Genomic DNA, 18,628 nt, shown 5'->3' on the forward strand with positions numbered 1-18,628 from the left:
CACCCCGTCAACCGCAGCTGCGGTACATAGATAATAGGTACATAGGTAACTATGGGTAAAAGAACGTTCCGTGATGTAACAGGTTGGCCGTATTATGAGCGGGGCAAGATCGTGTGCAAGTATTACTTGAAAATTCGAGAAGCAAACTTCTCCGAAACCCATGAGATACCACCAGTATGACTGTGACGAACTGTCTTCTGATCCGTTTTGGCAACGAAGAGAGAAGCGGAAAATGGTGGAGCCAGATACACGATGCTGAATGACCCCATGAATGTGATGTACATATACTGAGCTTTTGTAATTGTGGCGAGATGCCATTATGTATACTTGGGGTAACCGCCTTCTGTGGACTCACATATGAAACACCTCTGGATTTAATGTCCAGTTTTCAAGATCCAAACCCTGACGGGTGAGATCTTTTGTCTAACAAATGTCCACTCACGGATTGATGTCTTGACATTTTCACATAATGGCGTTCTGAGCCATTGAAGATTTGAGTTACCTGCCGCATTGCCATGCGGCTTCTTGGTTTTCACTGGTTGTTGTGTATGCAACTGCCGTTGCTTTGTTTGACTGCTTAAGGGCAGCGTGAGCTAGGCATGAAAAAACAAAATTACATGAAACTCACGGTTGTTCCTGTCTACAGAAATCTTTAGTAAAAAGCGAAAGATTTATTCGTTCTGAAGAGAACCCAGAGTCTATCCCTGGACAGACTGAAAACGAATTATTTATTGCATTGTAAAATGCACAGAGTTCTAGGACATTTATCTATTGCATTGTAAAATGCACAGAGTTCTAGGACATTTATTGACAGCAATCTGTCGTGTTTTAGAACCTTTGCGTTGATTTTAACTACAAATCCTGACTCTCTGTGACTGTCGTCCAGAGTATACGCACCCTTGTCCCTCTGTGAGAAACGCGATTGAAAACCCATCTTTATTCTTAATAAGTGAATACACCAATGTACCGCTAATGTGCGTGTACCTTTGTTCTTGCTGGTGTAGTAGGTAAAAGTCTTTGATTTACCGTATTTATAATCTTACCTAGGAATTGACATCGTTTAGACCGACTTAGATGTGATTGTTTTCGAACTTAATCTGCTACCGCAGTATACCTTAGTAGCGCAAGATAGAGGAACTTTGTTGATACATAGTTCTTATGTGAGATGAGCGATTATTCCAACATCACTTTGGTAAATACCGGCAGCGATAAGCAACGGTATAAATGAAATGGTTAATGGTTGTGGCGATTTGCAAACGCTAGAACCTGTGATGAAGAAACCGGACTGGGTAAATACGCATTGTGAAGATCAAATGCAATTATACAATTTTGTGGCTGCAATAAGCAAAAACTAACTGCAGAAAATCCATTTTCATTTTCTAACTGTAGTAAATGACTTGCTGATTGATATTGCAACGGAGCTGTTTGATTTTGCTCAAACAGACGGGAATAAGTCATTTTGACTCTGTTGGCGTACTATTGACTGGTTTATAACCCAGCAAAGACTAAATGACAACCTGCCAAACCGTTCGCCAGAAGCAGTTTTGTACTCTAAGCTGTAAATAGCTGAGACATATATGAGTTGAAGTCATGAAACCTCGCAAATGTAACCTGAAAAGACGCACTTCCACAAATGTAAAAGAGGTCATCAAACCACTGGCTTGCTGACTGTAACGTCCTGTCGTTACAAGACGTGACTGATGTTTATAAAAGAATAAAACGCTGTTACAAGTATATTGTATGCGCTAATGGCAGAATACCGTAAAGGGATAAAATGTCGTTACACATATATCCAATTTAGGAGCAAACAAGCTCTGGGCTTGTCGCGCTTAACTAGCGACAATTTGAAAATAACCGGCGTTAGCAAAAGCTTTACAGATATACTCTGCAGCTTCTTTTAACCGTGATCGGCATGGTTCCATAGATAGATTCTAGTGACCCAAATGTATCTGTGGTTTTTATAATGTTTGACAGAAACGCATATACCAATGGCGGATCGCGTCCTTTTGGAAACTATTATGTATGGTTGTCTAAAACCCCGCACTATCTGAGTGCTGGACTAATGTACCCTGCTCACTTGTAGTTATCGGTGTGAGATTTGACATAGAATCGTGCATTAAATTATAAGACTAGTGAAATAAACACTCTGGTACCCAAAGGAAAATTGTCACTTTGGAAAGATTGTCTTTTGTTAGCGCTGGCGGAGTTATTCTGAGACTCCGATTACCGCTGTTTTAATTTGAATTGCCAATGTTAACATTTTTAGTCTGCACTAGAGCCTTATTCGCTATGTAGACAGACATCATAATAGGCAACAGACAGACACTTGCACGATTATTATATGGCATATATATCTATATATATATGTTATTGCTGAACAGCATATTTATTAGGAAACCAAAGTCTTTATGTGAAAAGCAGTTCACATGGGCATGAAACCCGAACCAAATTCCTACTAACACCCCTGCGCCTTCTGGTGGCTTAAAGATGTAGGGCAGGAATGTTCCAGAATTATCTTGAACTAAAAAAAAAAAAAAAAAAAAAAAAAAAAAAAAATTCCCACTAACACCCCTGCGCCTCCTTGTGGAGTAGAGGTGTATGGTCTGGAATTATAACTGGAAAACCAGCAATGATTAAAATGGCCGTCATGCCATGCTTTCCCAGAAAATCATAGTACAGGGTACCTGCTGCAGTTTTAATATAGGCTTAATAGCCTATTATACAGTTATTATGCTTAATAGCCTATTATACATAGGATACAGTAAAATATATGTATTCAAATAATATGAGCACTGCCTGCAGTGTATTTATGCAACTGTAACCAAAAATAACAGAAAACATGGTTAAACGTGTAATAGGTTATGCCACTGATAACCTATTGCCAGCCAAAGCCTCATATATATATTATATATATATACAAAGTGTTTACACCTATAATCACAGTTCATACTGATATTATTGCCAGCAAAAGCTTCATTATATTTATATATATAAAACGTGCTGTTAACGTGCTGCGCTGCTTGTGTATTTTGAACCCATGCAGCCTTTGCTGCTGCTATGGGTATTATTCCCCCCCCCCCCCCTGCATCCCTTACCTGCAGCGTACGGAGATCGGGAGCAGGGAGAGCAGGAGAGCCTGATCTAGCGCCGGGGAGCCGTCCGGCAGCTGCTTCCTACAGCAGTACACAGTCTCCCTGTGTCTGCGGTGTTTGGAAAAGTGGCCTGCGTCCTTTAGTGACGTGCGGCCACTGCTCGGCGGCGTGTAGCGGTGCCGGGCCATGAAAGCAGTGAGAGCGGCCGGCGTCTGAGTGACGTGCGGCCGCTCTCTTAGTTGAGCTCCCGGAGAATGTCGGCGGCGTGTAACGGTGCCGCAGCAGAGCAGTGAGAGCGGCCGGCGTCTGAGTGACGTGCGGCCGCTCTACTTAGTTCAGCCCAGGAGAATGGCGGTAGCGTCTAGCGGTGCCGTGCCCTCAGAGCAGTGAGAGCGGCCGGCGTCTGAGTGACGTGCGGCCGCTCTCTTAGTACAGCGCACGGAGATTCTCGTACCGGGCCATCAGCGCAGTGAGAGCGGCCAACGTCTGAGTGACGTGCGGCCGCTCTGCGCATCGTTCAGCAAGACCTTCAGCGGCGTGTAGTTCACGTGCTCAGCGGCTATGTCATTTCTACAGCATAACACACACACAGCAGGGCGGCAGCGTGAGCTGACCGCCCTGACACTCATACCTTGTGCCGCCTTCTCTTCTCTCTGCAAGCTCCGTTTCAGCCTCATCTTGGCTGTGACGGAGCTTCTGTAAGTGTAAGCTCCTTCCAGCTCTTTGTCTTATCCTGGCTGTAACGGATCTTCTTTCTGTAAGCTCCGTTCAGTTTAAAGGAGACAATGGCTGCCTGTGGCTGTGAGGGTGCTCTTTGTGAGGACCGACACGCCATGCGCTTGTCTATAGCGCCTGTGGCTGTGAGGGTGCTCTTTGTGAGGACCGACACGCCATCCGCTGCCTTGCAGCGACACCATCCCGGACCCATGTTTTTCCATAAACTGAGACGGGCAGTGTAAAAATTAAAAATAAAAATAAAAATAAAAATCTGAAAAGTGGCCATTGCCACAAGCCGATGTTCATCTGTGAGCACCGAAAAAACACTGGCAAAGTACACTGAGGTACTTGGGGATATGGAGGGGGGGGAGAGTCCTAAATTTGAATATTCAGTGCCTTTGTTCGGCTCCGCCCGTCCATATCCCAAGAGTACTCCAGTGACCCCTAGTGGATGATAAAGAAATAGATGTGATTTGGTAGCGGGAACACAGGATATCAATTAGTAACTGTCTAAATCACACTGCATTAATGGCAGATACTGGATGCAGATTTAATGGTTCCGGTATAAATGTCATTAGGTCGACCACTATTGGTCGACATTGGCATGGTCGACATGGACAAAGGGTTGGCGCATTAAAAATGCTCGACACATGAAAGGTCGACCTGAGTTTTTTTTACTTTTTTGGTGTCGTTTTTTGCGTAAAGTGACGGGGAATCCCAATTAGTGCACTGCGTCAACTCGCATGGCTCGCTTTGCTCACCCTGCTTCGGGCAGATTACCATTCCCAATCGTAATCCACGTGGATCGTAAAGTATGAAAAAGTTCCACAAAAGAAAAAAATATATGAAAAACTCACGTTGACCTTTTCCTGTGTCGACCATTTTCATGTGTCGACCATGTGTCCATTTCGACCATGTCAATGTCAACAAATAGTGGTCGACCTAATGACTGCCGACCATAACATGGTCAACCATCCAAACGGATACCAGATTTAATACCAGCATAGCTGTTATGGCATCAGTTATCCGCTGTGCAACTGGGTGACTGCTGTCATACTTGCTCCCCCTTGCAAAGGATTGTTTAACAGTCAAATGTTTTGTTAAACTACTAGTAGTAGTCTTCTTGGTCCCCTTCAGGGATGAAGATCCACTCATAGCAGCAGAAGGCGTAGCACTCAAGGATCCTTTTGAAGAAGCCTGGATTGGAGAGGAGTCAGTCATGCTTATGACATTGGATGCAGGACTACTTCTGATCATGTTTAAGCATATTGACGATGAAGGTGTTGGTGGTGGAGATTGCAGATGCTTGGATCTAATAGAAAGAAGGGAGCTAAGTGATGCTGGACTGGTTGTTGTTATGATTTTAGTCAACGTTTCTGAATTTGTAAAAAAAACTTTTGATGAGTGCACTGCAAGTGATGTAACAGGGAAGAGGTTCCTACATGGCTAAGGTCCCAACCTATACTGGATTCATAATGGGTACAGATGGGATGACAGTTGTCCGGATTTGTGTAGAAATAAAACCACACATAAGAGGTGGATTTTTTTGTCTTTTGACAATGGGATTTTTCATATCATGGGCAACAACTGTTTCCACTGGTGCCTCATTTACACAAACAACATCCTCATTATCAACATCCTTATTAGCGTCAGCTACACAAATATATTTCTCATCCTGGTGCACTTCCACAGAAGCATCCTCAATTTCTATGTCAGCATGTTGACTTGTGCTGCTCATCCTCACATTTGCAAAGGACGTACAAATGGTGGAAGGAGCCTATTCTTTGAGTACAGTATTGGAAAGTTCAGGCTCACACACGGCACTCACAGGAACACTTAGACTCTCCTTTGGGATTTGTGATGTTTCTGAGCACACAATTGGTCACTGTGCCTTAATGAGTGTCATTTGTTTGACACTTCTACAGGGAGCATAACTTACAGCATCATAAAAGGCAGAACCACCAGTCATAAATAAAGGCCAAGGGCTTAGACTTGCCTTGCTACTTGGTGTGGCGATTGGCATATTGTCAATTTTATGTTTCTCGTTAAGTAACTTTACTTTTGATGTAATTTTCTCTACCACTGTAAAATTACATTGCTTCTTTGATTTTACATGCCATGACTTAAGACTTCTATGCCCTTGGGCATTGGCCTTCGTAGATGACGTTGGTAGACTTGTATTGTGATGACTGGTGGCAGCACTAGTATATGCTTACTTCTCTCCTCTCAATTGTTTGTCCTCCATACTGTATCTATCAACAAACACAAACTAACTGGGGTACAACTGTCAAAGTCAGAAAAATATCACTCCACACGTTGCCATATTTGCACCTCATGCGTGTCCCCGCTGCGCTTGCATGCGCTCTCCCGTGCGTGCGCATACTCGCTGTTGCGTGCACCCGCAGGCGCACGGTATGCGCATTTACGGTAGAGTTTATGCGCGTCTAGCGTGCGACTCAATCGTTACATATTTTTACCATATAATGTATTTTGTAGATTATGGTCCCTTAGATAGAATCTGAAAGTTTAGTTAATGTAGCATGTTCATAGACAAAGAGATCCCTCTTTGTTTGATACAAAGGGTCAGACAGGGGTTACACAGTGGTGTTTAGTATCCATCGGAAGAGTATTTAATTAGCAATATTCCGGTGTTGGTTTGAAGCGGATTAATCGCTCGTGCGAATAGTTATGGACATAAGAAGTTTATGGACTTTTACTATTCTTTGCACTGTATTATCCATGCGGCGGGAAACCTAGTTTCCCACCCACCTGAGCAGTTGGAAATAGTCACAGCCCACCTGTATGAATCAACCTATGACCTTTTGTTATAATGCGAAGACGAATTCCTGTGTCCAATGAACAATAAGAATATAGGGACCATTGTACTGTATTGTGTGCAGTGTATATAAGGGTCACCGTCCCCAGACCAGCCAGTACTCTCTCTTCAACAGTTATCGCTGATAATTGGAGGACTGGATTCCGGTTGCGCCTGCGAGTGTTCCCCGTATGGTATGTTTCTCTGTTGCCACTTTGTTACCCGTATATTGTTAGCCATTCACACTTAGTCTATGTATTTGTAATGCGATCGTTCTCTATTGTGTATATTACTGTCTAGATACTCTGTTAGAATTATATGTTAGTTTGTAGCGTATGACTTGTGAACTGTTTCTCTTTTCGAAATAACTTAAGACTCTTGTTAGTAAAAGGTGTTGGATCCTTAACACGGTATTGTGTGTTCATTATATTGCAAGGGGTAATAGGAGCGTCTCGATCGCTCAAACAGCTTTAGTATTATCAAGGTTAAACAGCGTTATATCGCTACAGTGTTTTAGTACAAGGTTTACAGCATAAGAATATCCTTTCTGTGTGTTACATACAAGGTTTACTGATTGTCATCCTGTGAGAGTCTGCGCCGCTCGTGATCTCCTCGTAGTCTCGAGCGTCCGCTACGCTGTTAACGTATCATTATGGTAGTCGGCAGCCTATAGCATGCTTGCCTCTACGCAAGCGAACGTGCCGCTCGTGCGTCTCATCCACGGCTGAACATCTGTGACGCAAAGTGCGTACCCTTACAGTACTACATACTCCAATAGCGTACAAAGTCTCTTAAGCTTTTAGAGTGTTTAATAAGGTAACTAGGTGCTTCATCGCGCCCTACGGGCGCTCTTCACACCGTCGCAAGGGGCTACGCCCCCTTAACCCTTGCATGCCTTTCTGGGGTTCAATATTTGTGTTATATGGAGTATCACCTGCATTCTTTTGTTAGTGGTTAAATATTGCACAATGAAAGGGTGTGCGATGGTGAAGGAGGCGCAGCCCCTTGCGACGGCGTGAACAGCACCTGCAGGCCACAATGTACAGAATGAAGCGGGTGCGGGGGGTACTGCGGATGGTGTCTGTAGATGCTGCAGATGGAGGGGGGGCGGAAGTGGGGGTGGGGCCCGGATGGGGAAGGGTTGGGAGGTGCTGCGGGTGGGGGAGGGGCAGAGGAGTGGGGGATGCAGATGGGGGAGGGGTCCGGAGGCACTGCAGGTGGGGGAGGGGCAGGGGTGCCATGGGTGGGGGAGGGGCAGGTGTGGGGATGTTGCAGATTGGTGAAGGGTTCCGGAGGTGCTGTGGGATGGGAAGGGGCGGGAGTGCCACTGGTGGGGTAGGGGTCCGTAGGCGCCATGGGTAGGGGAGGGGCAGGTACGGGTGTTGCGGCAGATGGGGAAGGTGGTCCGGAGGTGCTGCAGGTGGTGGTGAGGCAGGTGCGGGGGTGCCATTGGTGGGGGAGGGGTGGTTGAGGGGGGGACCGCGGATGGAGGAGGGTGTCTGCAGATGCTGCGGGTGGAGGGGGGCAGGTATGGGGTAGACATATAAAGGGGGTGAATGGTGGAGGGGGCCTGGAGATTGCTGGGGGTGGTGAAGGGGCGGAGGAGTGGGAGCCGCGGGTGGTGAAGGGGGTCTTGAGGCACAGCATGTGGGGGAGGGGTGGAGTGCCGCATGTGGTGGAGGGGAAGGTGAGGAGGTGTGGTGCATTGGGGAGAGGTCAGGAGGTGCTGCGGGTACTGTACCTGCCAAAAAGGTAGTTGGAGGGTATGCAGTAACAGGGCCAGGACAGGGGTGACAGGGTCAGAACAGGGTTGACTGGGCCAGGACAGGGGTGACAGGGTCAGAACAGGGGTGACAGGGTCAGAACAGGGGTGACAGGGTCAGAACAGGGGTGACGGGGCCAGGACAGGGGTGACGGGCCAGGATATGGGCGACGGGGCCAGGACAGAAATGACAGGGACAGGATAGGGGTGACAGGGTCAGTGTAGGGGCGGCAGGACCAGGACAGGGGTGTCAGGGCCAGTATAGGGTTGACAGGGCAAGCACAGGGGTGACAGGGCCAGGATAGGGGTAGCAGGGCCAGCATAAGGGTGAAAGGGCCAGGATAAGGGTGAAAGGGCCAGGATAAGGGTGAAAAGGCCAGGATAAGGGTGGCAGGTCAAGGCCAGGGGTTACAGGGACATGACAGAACACAGGGCACGGGAGAGATTGGTATTAGGGACAGAACAGTGGTGACAGACAGATGTGTCTTACTGGAGTCACTGCTGCTGGCTGCTGCTGTTCCACTCCAACCTGTAGGCATCTGCTGCTGGTGGAGACTTGGTATGGCTGACTCTCTTAGGCTGTATTCCTGCTTCCTCTGCCCGTCCGCATCATTCCCCCCCTCCTCAGTCACACACCGCAGACCTCGCGCAGCTGCCGGGCACTGTGGTAAGGTGAGACTGGGAGTGACTGGTTAGCCCCCAGGAGATGCTGCGGCTGGAGGGAGGAGGGGGTCATAGCATGCATGTGGCGCGGACCTCACGGCTGCTGGGCACTATGGTAAGGGGAGACTGGGAGTGACTGGTTAGCTCCCAGGAGACGCTGATGCTGGAGGGAGGAGGGGGTCAGAGCCTGCAAGCAGCGCGGACTTCTGCAGCGCTACCCGCCGGCTAAAGTGTGTGAAGGAGCTGGGCGCAACTCACTGCGGGTGGCAGCGCTGCAGCTAGCGGTGGGGTCGCAGGGGCTGGAGATAACAGAGGTAGTACGGAAAGTGCACAGCGGCTGGTGACCCACAAAACTACAGCTAAGAAGCGTGGAGTGTGCCAGAATGTGACGCTCCTCCCTGCCAGAGAGACCCTGCTGAGTATGCTGATGTGGGGGTCAAGTATGGCACACCCCCTCACACACCCCCATACCTCCCAAATGTCCCAATTTTCGTGGGACAGTCCCATTTTTTGGGGTCTGTCCCGCTGTCCCACCCGCGGGTCGCAGTGTCCTGCGGTGGGGGGGGGGGGGAGCAGTTGGAAAGCTCCTGTACTCGCTGTTCTGCTTAGCAGAGCAGCGGTGAATAGTGGAGACAGAGGGAGAGGGGGCATCAGGGGGTACGGATTAAGGCGGGGTTCCAGCAGCAGAACCGGATTAAGGGGGGGGGCAGGCGGTACGTACCGTTGGCCCCACAGTTTTAGGCTGGAGTAGCTCTGTCCCAGCTCAGAAGCTCCCCCGTCCTGCCAGTAACAGCGGCAGCAGCATTGTGCTACAGTCAGCACACGCTGCTGCGTATTGGCAGGTCTGTGGTGTAGCAGGGAGGCAGCAGTCTCCCTGCTTTCTTCTGCCTGTGCGGGTGTGTAGGGGGGAGCGACCGCCTCCTCTGGATTTACCTCTAGCTGAGGGGCCAAAATTCCATAAAAAAAAAAATCCCGGAATTTGCATATAGGGGCGTGGCCTCGCGGGCCACGATTAGACCACGCCCCCAACCCACAGCAGGTACAGCAATGAGATAGGGCTCCCCTGTCTCAAGTACCCTGTGCCCCCCGGACTCATAATCAGCCCCTGGGGGCATGCCAGCAGCTCACAGAGCGCTGGGCATGCCCCCTCACTGACGAAAACGGGGCCCTCCCGCGAAGCCACGCCCCCTTTTCACTGTGTGTGTGTGTGAGAGTGTGTGTGTGTGTGTGAGTGTGTGAGTGTGTGTGAAAGCTGGGAGGTATGCACCCTGCCTGTGCCATGTCCATACTATCTGCTTCTGCAGCTGCTCCTAGTGTCCTATAGATTTGGCCAGATCTGTGACTCATTTGACTAACTCCGCCCACTGTTGTGACTCCGCCCAGCGTTAGCAAATGAATCACAAGATCACAGATCTGGGCTATTATATAGGAGATAATATCAGCATTCTCAATTGGGGCCTCGTCCGTCCTCCACACATCCATCCGCACTAGCTAAAACAAACTTTATCTGTCAGCAAAGGGCGGGAACGCAGTATCCTTTCATATCCGTATTGGTGGTGAGGGATACAGTAGTGCTGGCTAGATAAGCGTCTGTTTCGCTACGCTGTAGGAGTGCTGGGGTGGAACTGTTTATTTCCGCTTTTGCATACGCACACACGCATGCACGCACGCATCTACATTGTTGCAGCTCACTTTCTTGTTGCCATTAGAAATTGATTATTAGACACGTGCTGAGGAATCTTGTGCTATTTAGTTAAGATTACAAAGGAAATTTGTTAAGGGTATAAGTGTAAAGGACACACACACAACATAGCAAATACTGTGTGGTGTACGGTAAGCGATTTCTGTTGAATATTGTTTACATTGATAGAAACGTGTTGATTGTGTCGCTGTGGGCGTATCTGCACTTTGTGCATAAGGGTCTCGGACAACGTGCGAAAGCACGTACGTGATGCAAAGGCATACGCACGTGGCGTGTTTTACGCAACGGAGCGTACGGATATGCCCATTGAGACTCAAATCACACAATAACCTTGTTTAGGGTGGGCGGTATAGTGTAGCCACCTGATAAATAGCACACGGTTGTTCAGTTTTTTTTCTCCCCAAAAAAAGTATTAGTTAAAAGAAAACCTTTTTCTACTGCAAACCCAGAGATTGGACCCCTACCTGTATGAAAGGAATTTCTGTACAGAAAGATTAAAAGTGTATATGATTGAATAGGAGTGAGTGTGGAACTTAAGGTATTATTTTTGTGAACCCACAAATCGGGATCCCGTCGGAGACCACATCAGGTGAGTGGACACTTGGTTACGTGGGACTGGCTTGCCCGCGTTAACATTGTATAAGGTAAAGGAGCAAGTAGTTTCCGCAGAAAAAAAGGCTGCGAGGTATTTAAGCGCAGCCACGGGGGTTTGGCGCAGCACCCATATAGTCAAGGTAAAGCTCCGGCTGAAGGTTTCGCAGCCTAAATAACCGATTCTGTTGGTCGTAAGGCGGATAAGTAATAGTTACTTATACGCAGTGGGACTGTACCGCACGTAATTGTGTGCATTAGTTTGTTACCTTGATACCCATTAACAATTTACTGTGGGATCATAAACGCTAATTGTACATTCTAACGTGATTTGTGTAGGTGTTTGTTATTTTAAGGGAGTTTCGCTGTTCACTCAGGAAATCTCTAACAACCAATATTTGCTGGGGAGGGTAGCATACTCCCAACGCGCCCCAGTAAATAGAGGTCACAGGACGGAAGTGAGTGAAAGCACTAGTTGAACTTTCACCGTCGCCTTACCGCGGGCAAATTTGGTCTGTTTGTAAGAATTAGCTAAGACAGCAATATCTACAAACGATGGGGGCCAGTTATTCAAAGAAGGGACGTCCAACAAGGGTTCACGTTGGTGGTTGCTGGCCCAAAGGGTCTGCACGGTATATAATGTGTGAAAAATACGTATCTCACACACAGGTATTATGCAACGAGTGGGAACGTATGACAGAGGATGATGGGGAACAGTTTCCCCGGGTAGGCAGTCTGAACCCTGAGGTATTGCAGAATCTAAGAAAAAGGATAGGTCTAATAAAATCTGCAAAGCAGAGGATTAGACATTATGATTGTTTACTGATATGGCAACAGGAAAGTGAAATACAACAGGAACTAGCTCAAAAAGCAAATTCCCATCCTGGTAGAAATCTAATAGCAACGGCACCACCACCATATATAGCAGGGGACAAAGTGGCTGCAGAGAATGACATGCGGGTGTGCGATAAGGGTGCACTTAATCAATGTATTAATGATAAAATTAAGATAAAAGTAAATGCAAATGTTGATACTAAAGCTAACCCATGCAAGTTGTATCCTATGTTAAACTTCCCCCAGGAATACGACCAAGAAGATGAGCCCACTACGATTTCAGCTCTCTCTCTAGCGGCCACCATAAGCGATACTCCAGTGTGCACCGCCCAACCAGTAAGGGAGGCATCAAAAGCCCATAGCTCAGGGACAGGTGAGGTTGTGTCTACAGGTAAGTACGGCACTGTACAATATGCTGAAACTATTACACCTCACACTGAAGAATCAAACCAGAGTGAAGTAGTCCAGATTAACCCTGTTAGAGTAATAGCGGTCCCCAATGGTAAGACTGACACAAATGGAGCCACACCCATTAGAAATATTGCTATGCATTGTCCCTGGTCCCGAGCAGAATTAAGAACAATTTTGTCTGAATTTCCTGATCCCAGGAAAGATTTAGCCGCATGCCAAAGGTTCATTAAGGACCTAGGTAACTCCACTGAACCTAACAACAAAGATTGGCGGACACTACTGCGGGCATGTCTGCCCTCTAGTATTGACCCTGTCAAGTTTATAGCTGACTGTAAACTAGATCAGGAGGTACCCCTTACGGATGCATATAATCAAGAAAATGTAACCAGAATCAATCTGCAGTTGGGAATATATTTCCCAGCTGTAGTAAAATGGAACAAAATATTTTCCATTAAACAAATGGAAGGGGAAACTGCCCCCGACTATTTCCACAGAGCATTAGAGGAAATGGCTAAATACACTGGGATCATGGACATTGAGGCAAAGGTACACCATAGAGAGGTAGCGGTGTCCGTCCTGATGGACGGTTTAAAGGATTTATTAAGGAGTAGGGTACAAATTACTCAACCTAACTGGAGAGGTATGTCGGTGGCCGCCTTAAGAGAGACTGCTGTTGGGCACGACAGGAACATTACAAGACACAGGGAGTCACAGAGTGATAGACTAATGGCAATAAGTATCCAGGCCCTAACAACAAGGCCGCCTCAGTCCAGATCACAGATCCCTGGTGGTAAGCTGCATGTGGAAAAATGTTACAATTGTAACAGGGAAGGACATTTTGCACGGAATTGTACAAATAACTCACATAATGCACATAAAAACTCTAGACAACGACACGACATACGGAATTGGGATCAAGGACCGCAGAGACGGAGTTATGAGCCACACGCAGGGGAAACAAGAAGGTATCCCCCAAAAAGAGACTGGCAAGTCTCTGATAATACCCATTTACCCCCTTCACAGGTGATAGCTGCAACTGCAATGCAGGGAGGCATAGGTGTGCGCAGGGGGGGTGCCTGGTGCGCACAGGCACCCCCTAATGTCTAGCACCCGATCTTACATGCCTGATGCAGCGCTAGCCGAGCAGGCTGATTACTGTCCCCTCTGCGCTGCACCCTGTCAGGACTGCATTACTGACCGGACGCCTGGGTTAATCAAGGGTGCCACTGCCACCGGCTTTCAAACTCCCGGCTCCACCTCCATGTACAAAAACAGCATGATGTGACGTGATTACGTCATGCTGCTCGCACCGCCCACCCGCCACACACCCACCTCTTTTCTTCTATGCTATGCTAACGCCAGCAACTGACGAGGAGCAGCATGCAGCCAGCGTTCCTCTTAGGAATAAAAATTCAATACTGGCAGACGGCCGGCAGCAGCATTGACACGTCACTCGTTTTTCCAGCAGTGGCAGTACTAGTCTGCGACTGTTAGTGTCAGTGAGTGACTAACTTGTAAGTAAGCTGCTGCATCTTGCAGGGGAAAGAGTGGGGGAGCCAGACCAGGCTGAGGAGGAGCAGTGTAATTTCAGTGCCATCAGGGGTGTTTGTTTGGTGCACACCACAACATCTGACAATGGGGGTCATTCCGAGTTGTTCGCTCGCTAGCAGATTTTAGCAGCATTGCACACGCTAGGCCGCCGCCCTCTAGGAGTATATCTTAGTTTAGCAGAATTGCGAACGAAAGATTAGCAGAATTGCGAATAGAAAATTCTTAGCAGTTTCTGAGTAGCTCGAGACTTACTCCTACACTGCGATCAGCTCAGCCCGTTTCGTTCCTGGTTTGACGTCAGAAAACACGCTCTGCGTTCGGCCAGCCACTCCCCCGTTTCTCCAGACACTCCCGCGTTTTATCCTGGCACACCTGCATTTTTCCGCAAACTCCCAGAAAACGGTCAGTTTCCGCCCAGAAACACCCACTTCCTGTCAATCACACTCCGATCACTTCAACTATGGAAATTCTTGGGTCGGACATGAGTAAATCTACTATTTTATGTTGCGTTGACCATCAATAGATGGTGCTAGACACGCCAAAAAGGCGGTGCTAGACACACCCCTCCGATGGTGCACCCCCTAATAAAATGTGCTGCGCACGCCTATGCAGGGAGGTCACCATACCCAATAGGGGTGTGGCCACACCTGTAATCTGCAGCCAGTAAAATTGATTGCAAGTCTTGGAAGTGAACCCTAGATTGCAATTGATGTAGCTGGTAAAACATTAAATTTCCTTGTAGATACAGGGGCGGCCAAATCAGTGATAAATTCGACAGTGGGCATGAGAACCACTGGTAAGACAATTCCAGCCATGGGAGTAACGGGAGTAGTCCAGCACTACCCTGTTAGCAAACCAGCAGAGATTACAATAGGGCCTTTGCATACCAAGCATTCCTTTTTGCTGGCTGCATCGGCACCGACTAATATCCTGGGAAGAGATTTATTGTGTAAAATGGGGTGCGTCATTTATTGTACTCCTGAAGGTGTATTCTTGGACATACCTGAGAATCACGCTCAGGAAGTGCGAGACATGTTAGACTCCCCATCAAAATTAATGTCACATACCATCATGACAAATAGGACTCCATCCCAAGTAGAAGAAATGACATCCCAAATACCAGAGTCGCTTTGGACTAAAGATGGACAAGACACTGGATTAATGGCAAACGTAGGTCCGGTAGTTGTGCAAGTAAAAGATGGTAGGATAGCTCCAAAAATCCCACAATACCCTCTGAAGCCAGAGGTGGAGTTAGGAGTGTACCCCGTAATAGAGCGCTTGCTACAACAGGGCATTCTGGTAAGAACATCCAGCACTGCCAATAGTCCCATCTTCCCTGTTAAAAAGAGTGGGGGGAGGGGTTACAGGCTAGTGCAGGATCTAAGGGGGATTAACAAAATAGTTGAGAGTCAGTTCCCCGTAGTGCCAAATCCAGCTGTCATCCTTATGCAGATCCCTCCCACTGCGAAATTTTTCACTGTTATTGACCTCTGCTCCGCCTTTTTCTCGGTACCTCTACACCCTGACAGCCAATATTTGTTTGCATTCACATACAGAGGAGTTCAATACACATGGACTCGATTACCACAAGGTTTCATAGACAGTCCAAGTATATTTTCACAAGCTTTGCATGATTGTTTACAGTCTTTCCAACCAGAGAGTGGATCAATATTGATACAGTATGTGGATGATTTACTACTGTGTTCAGATTCATTGGAAGCGTCCCTGAAAGATACGAAACAGCTCCTGTTTCATCTTTCAGACACAGGACACAAGGTTTCCAAAGACAAGTTGCAATTATGCCAGACTAAAGTGAAATATTTGGGACACTGTCTGACACAAGGACTGAGACACCTGACCGCTGATAGAATTCAAGCAATTAGAGACATGACTCTGCCACAGACCCAGCAACAGATCAGAACGTTTTTAGGAATGTGTGGGTATTGCCGTAACTGGATCCCAGGGTTTTCCATTCTAGCATTACCTTTGCAGGAGATGGTCTCATCAAACAAACCTGATCGGATTTCGCATACAGACGAATCCGAGATGGCATTTGAGAGACTTAAACAGTGCCTAACGCAGGCACCAGCATTAGGTATGCCAGACTATGGGAAACCCTTTGAGCTGTACGGAACAGAAAGTGCTGGTTGCGCGGCAGGCGTCCTAACCCAAAAGCACGGTGATGCCAACAGGCCGGTAGCATACTACAGCGCTCAGCTAGATACGGTAGCGCGATCCCTCCCCACATGCTTGCGAAGCGTTGCTGCGATAGCATTGCTAGTGACAAAAAGCGAAGATGTAGTGCTAGGTCACAACCTCACAATCCATACACCACATGCAGTGTCAGCCTTGCTAAATTCGGCTCAAACTAGACATGTCTCATCAGCACGGTTTACAAGATGGGAATTGACATTAATGGCCCCCGTAAACATCACCATAAGGAGATGCAGTGCATTAAATCCTGCAACATATCTCCCAGGTGTGCCTGGACAGGCACAAAGGGTGGAGGATGAGAGTAATAGTGAAGGAGGATTTAATACAAGGGATGACATACATGATTGTATGGAATATTTGACCCAAAATTTCACGGCAAGGCCTGACATCAGTGACAACCCACTGGAAGATGCAGATTTTACTTTCTACACTGATGGTAGTTGTCACAGACAGACGGACTCGGGAGACTTGTGTACTGGATACGCAGTCGTAGATGACCAAGGCACCATAGAAGCAGAACTGCTAGGCCCACCTCACTCAGCCCAGGTTGCTGAACTGGTTGCCCTAACCAGAGCATGTGAATTGGCTAAGGGCAAGTCAGCCAATATCTACACCGATTCTAGATACGCCTTCAGGGTAGTCCATGATTTCGGAGCCCTATGGCACCTCAGAAATTTCATGACGGCAGCTGGTACACCGATAGCGCATGCAGCTCACATAAAAAGGCTTCTAACAGCGATACAGGAACCCAACAGAGTGGCTGTTATCAAGTGTAAAGCACACACATATAGGGGGTAATTCCAAGTTGATCGCAGCAGGAAATTTTTTAGCAGTTGGGCAAAACCATGTACACTGCAGGGGAGGCAGATATAACATGTGCAGAGAGACAGACAGACAGACACCACACAACTGATGGTATTTAATACCAACAACACACAGAAGTTGTGCGAAATGCAAAATTTGTGTTCCACACAGGAAAAGGCAGTCTGGAAGGCAAAAGGATATGGCCAGGAGTCCTCAGGACTCTGGACAGATGGACAGGGTAAACCAGTGGCCCCCAGAGCATATCTTCCATGTTTAGCTGAAGCAGCACATGGGCTGACTCATCTGGGCAAGGAAGGAATGTGCAAGTTGGTAAGAGCATATTGGTGCGCCCCAGGATTTTCATCCCATGCAGGTAAGAGAGCTATGTCATGCCTTACCTGCTTGAGGAAGAATATCGGAAAGGCAATACCAACAGAACCATCTCATATCCCACCTACAGGCGGCCCTTTTCAGGTAATACAAATTGATTTCATACAATTACCCCCTTGTCGAAATTTTAAGTATGTACTTGTTTGTATAGATGTGTTCTCAAATTGGGTCGAAGCATTTCCTGCGGCCACAAATACCGCAATGTTTACTGCTAAGAAAATTGTTCAGGAATTTGTGTGTAGATACGGTATCCCTAGAATAATTGAAAGTGATATGGGGTACCCATTTTACAGGTGATGTCTTTCAAGGAATGTGTAAGTTGATGGGAATTGATAGTAAGCTGCACACTCCATACCGCCCCCAGGCGAGTGCGAAGGTGGAAAGAGTGAACAGCACTATTAAAAATAAACTGAGCAAAGTTATGGCAGAAACGGGATTGACATGGCCAGAAGCTTTACCCATTGTACTATACAGCATCAGAACCACTCCCAGGTCCCCTCTTAATCTGTCCCCCTTTGAAATCTTGTTTGGTCGACAACCGCATGTTATGATTAACCCTCAGGATGATTTGAAGTGTAACAATGAAGTGACTGTAAAATACCTGGTTAACATGAGTAAACAGCTAAGGAATCAAAATGATAATTTAAAGTTGGTGATTCCAGATTTGCCAGATAGTAATTGTCATGACATTGAACCTGGGGATTATGTAATGATACGGAATTTTCTACACTCAGGTTGCCTTACTGACAGATGGGAAGGACCGTACCAAGTCTTATTGACCAGCACAACTGCTTTGAAGGTTGCCGAGAGAGAGACTTGGGTCCATACGTCTCACTGTAAAAAGGTTGCGGATCCAGAGAGGTCCCATGACAAAGAACAGACGGTAGAGGTGGTATCACTAGAGTGTCTGTTCGGGGAAGATTGAGACAACACCTGAGCGTAGAGGATAATAAGACCTGAAGCTTGTCGAGCCAGATTTCTTTCTCCCTTTTATTGTTTTCCCCACTTCCCATCCCATCTCCCTCAAATTATTTTTTTCCCCCTTCTCATTCTTCTCCGTTTCCTCCTATAAGATGGACTTG

At 47.2% G+C, this 18,628-nt stretch overlaps 1 non-coding gene across 1 annotated transcript; it reads right to left on the reverse strand.

Annotated features, from left to right (window-relative positions):
* Nucleotides 1–584: 584 nt before the first annotated feature.
* Nucleotides 585–700, reverse strand: LOC134938755 (U5 spliceosomal RNA). The gene has a single exon (XR_010181243.1). It is a non-coding gene; the product is annotated as a U5 spliceosomal RNA (small nuclear RNA).
* Between the last annotated feature and the right edge of the window lie 17,928 nt (nucleotides 701–18,628).

Source organism: Pseudophryne corroboree, chromosome 6, assembly GCF_028390025.1.
Source record: "Pseudophryne corroboree isolate aPseCor3 chromosome 6, aPseCor3.hap2, whole genome shotgun sequence".
Lineage (NCBI taxonomy): Eukaryota > Metazoa > Chordata > Amphibia > Anura > Myobatrachidae > Pseudophryne > Pseudophryne corroboree.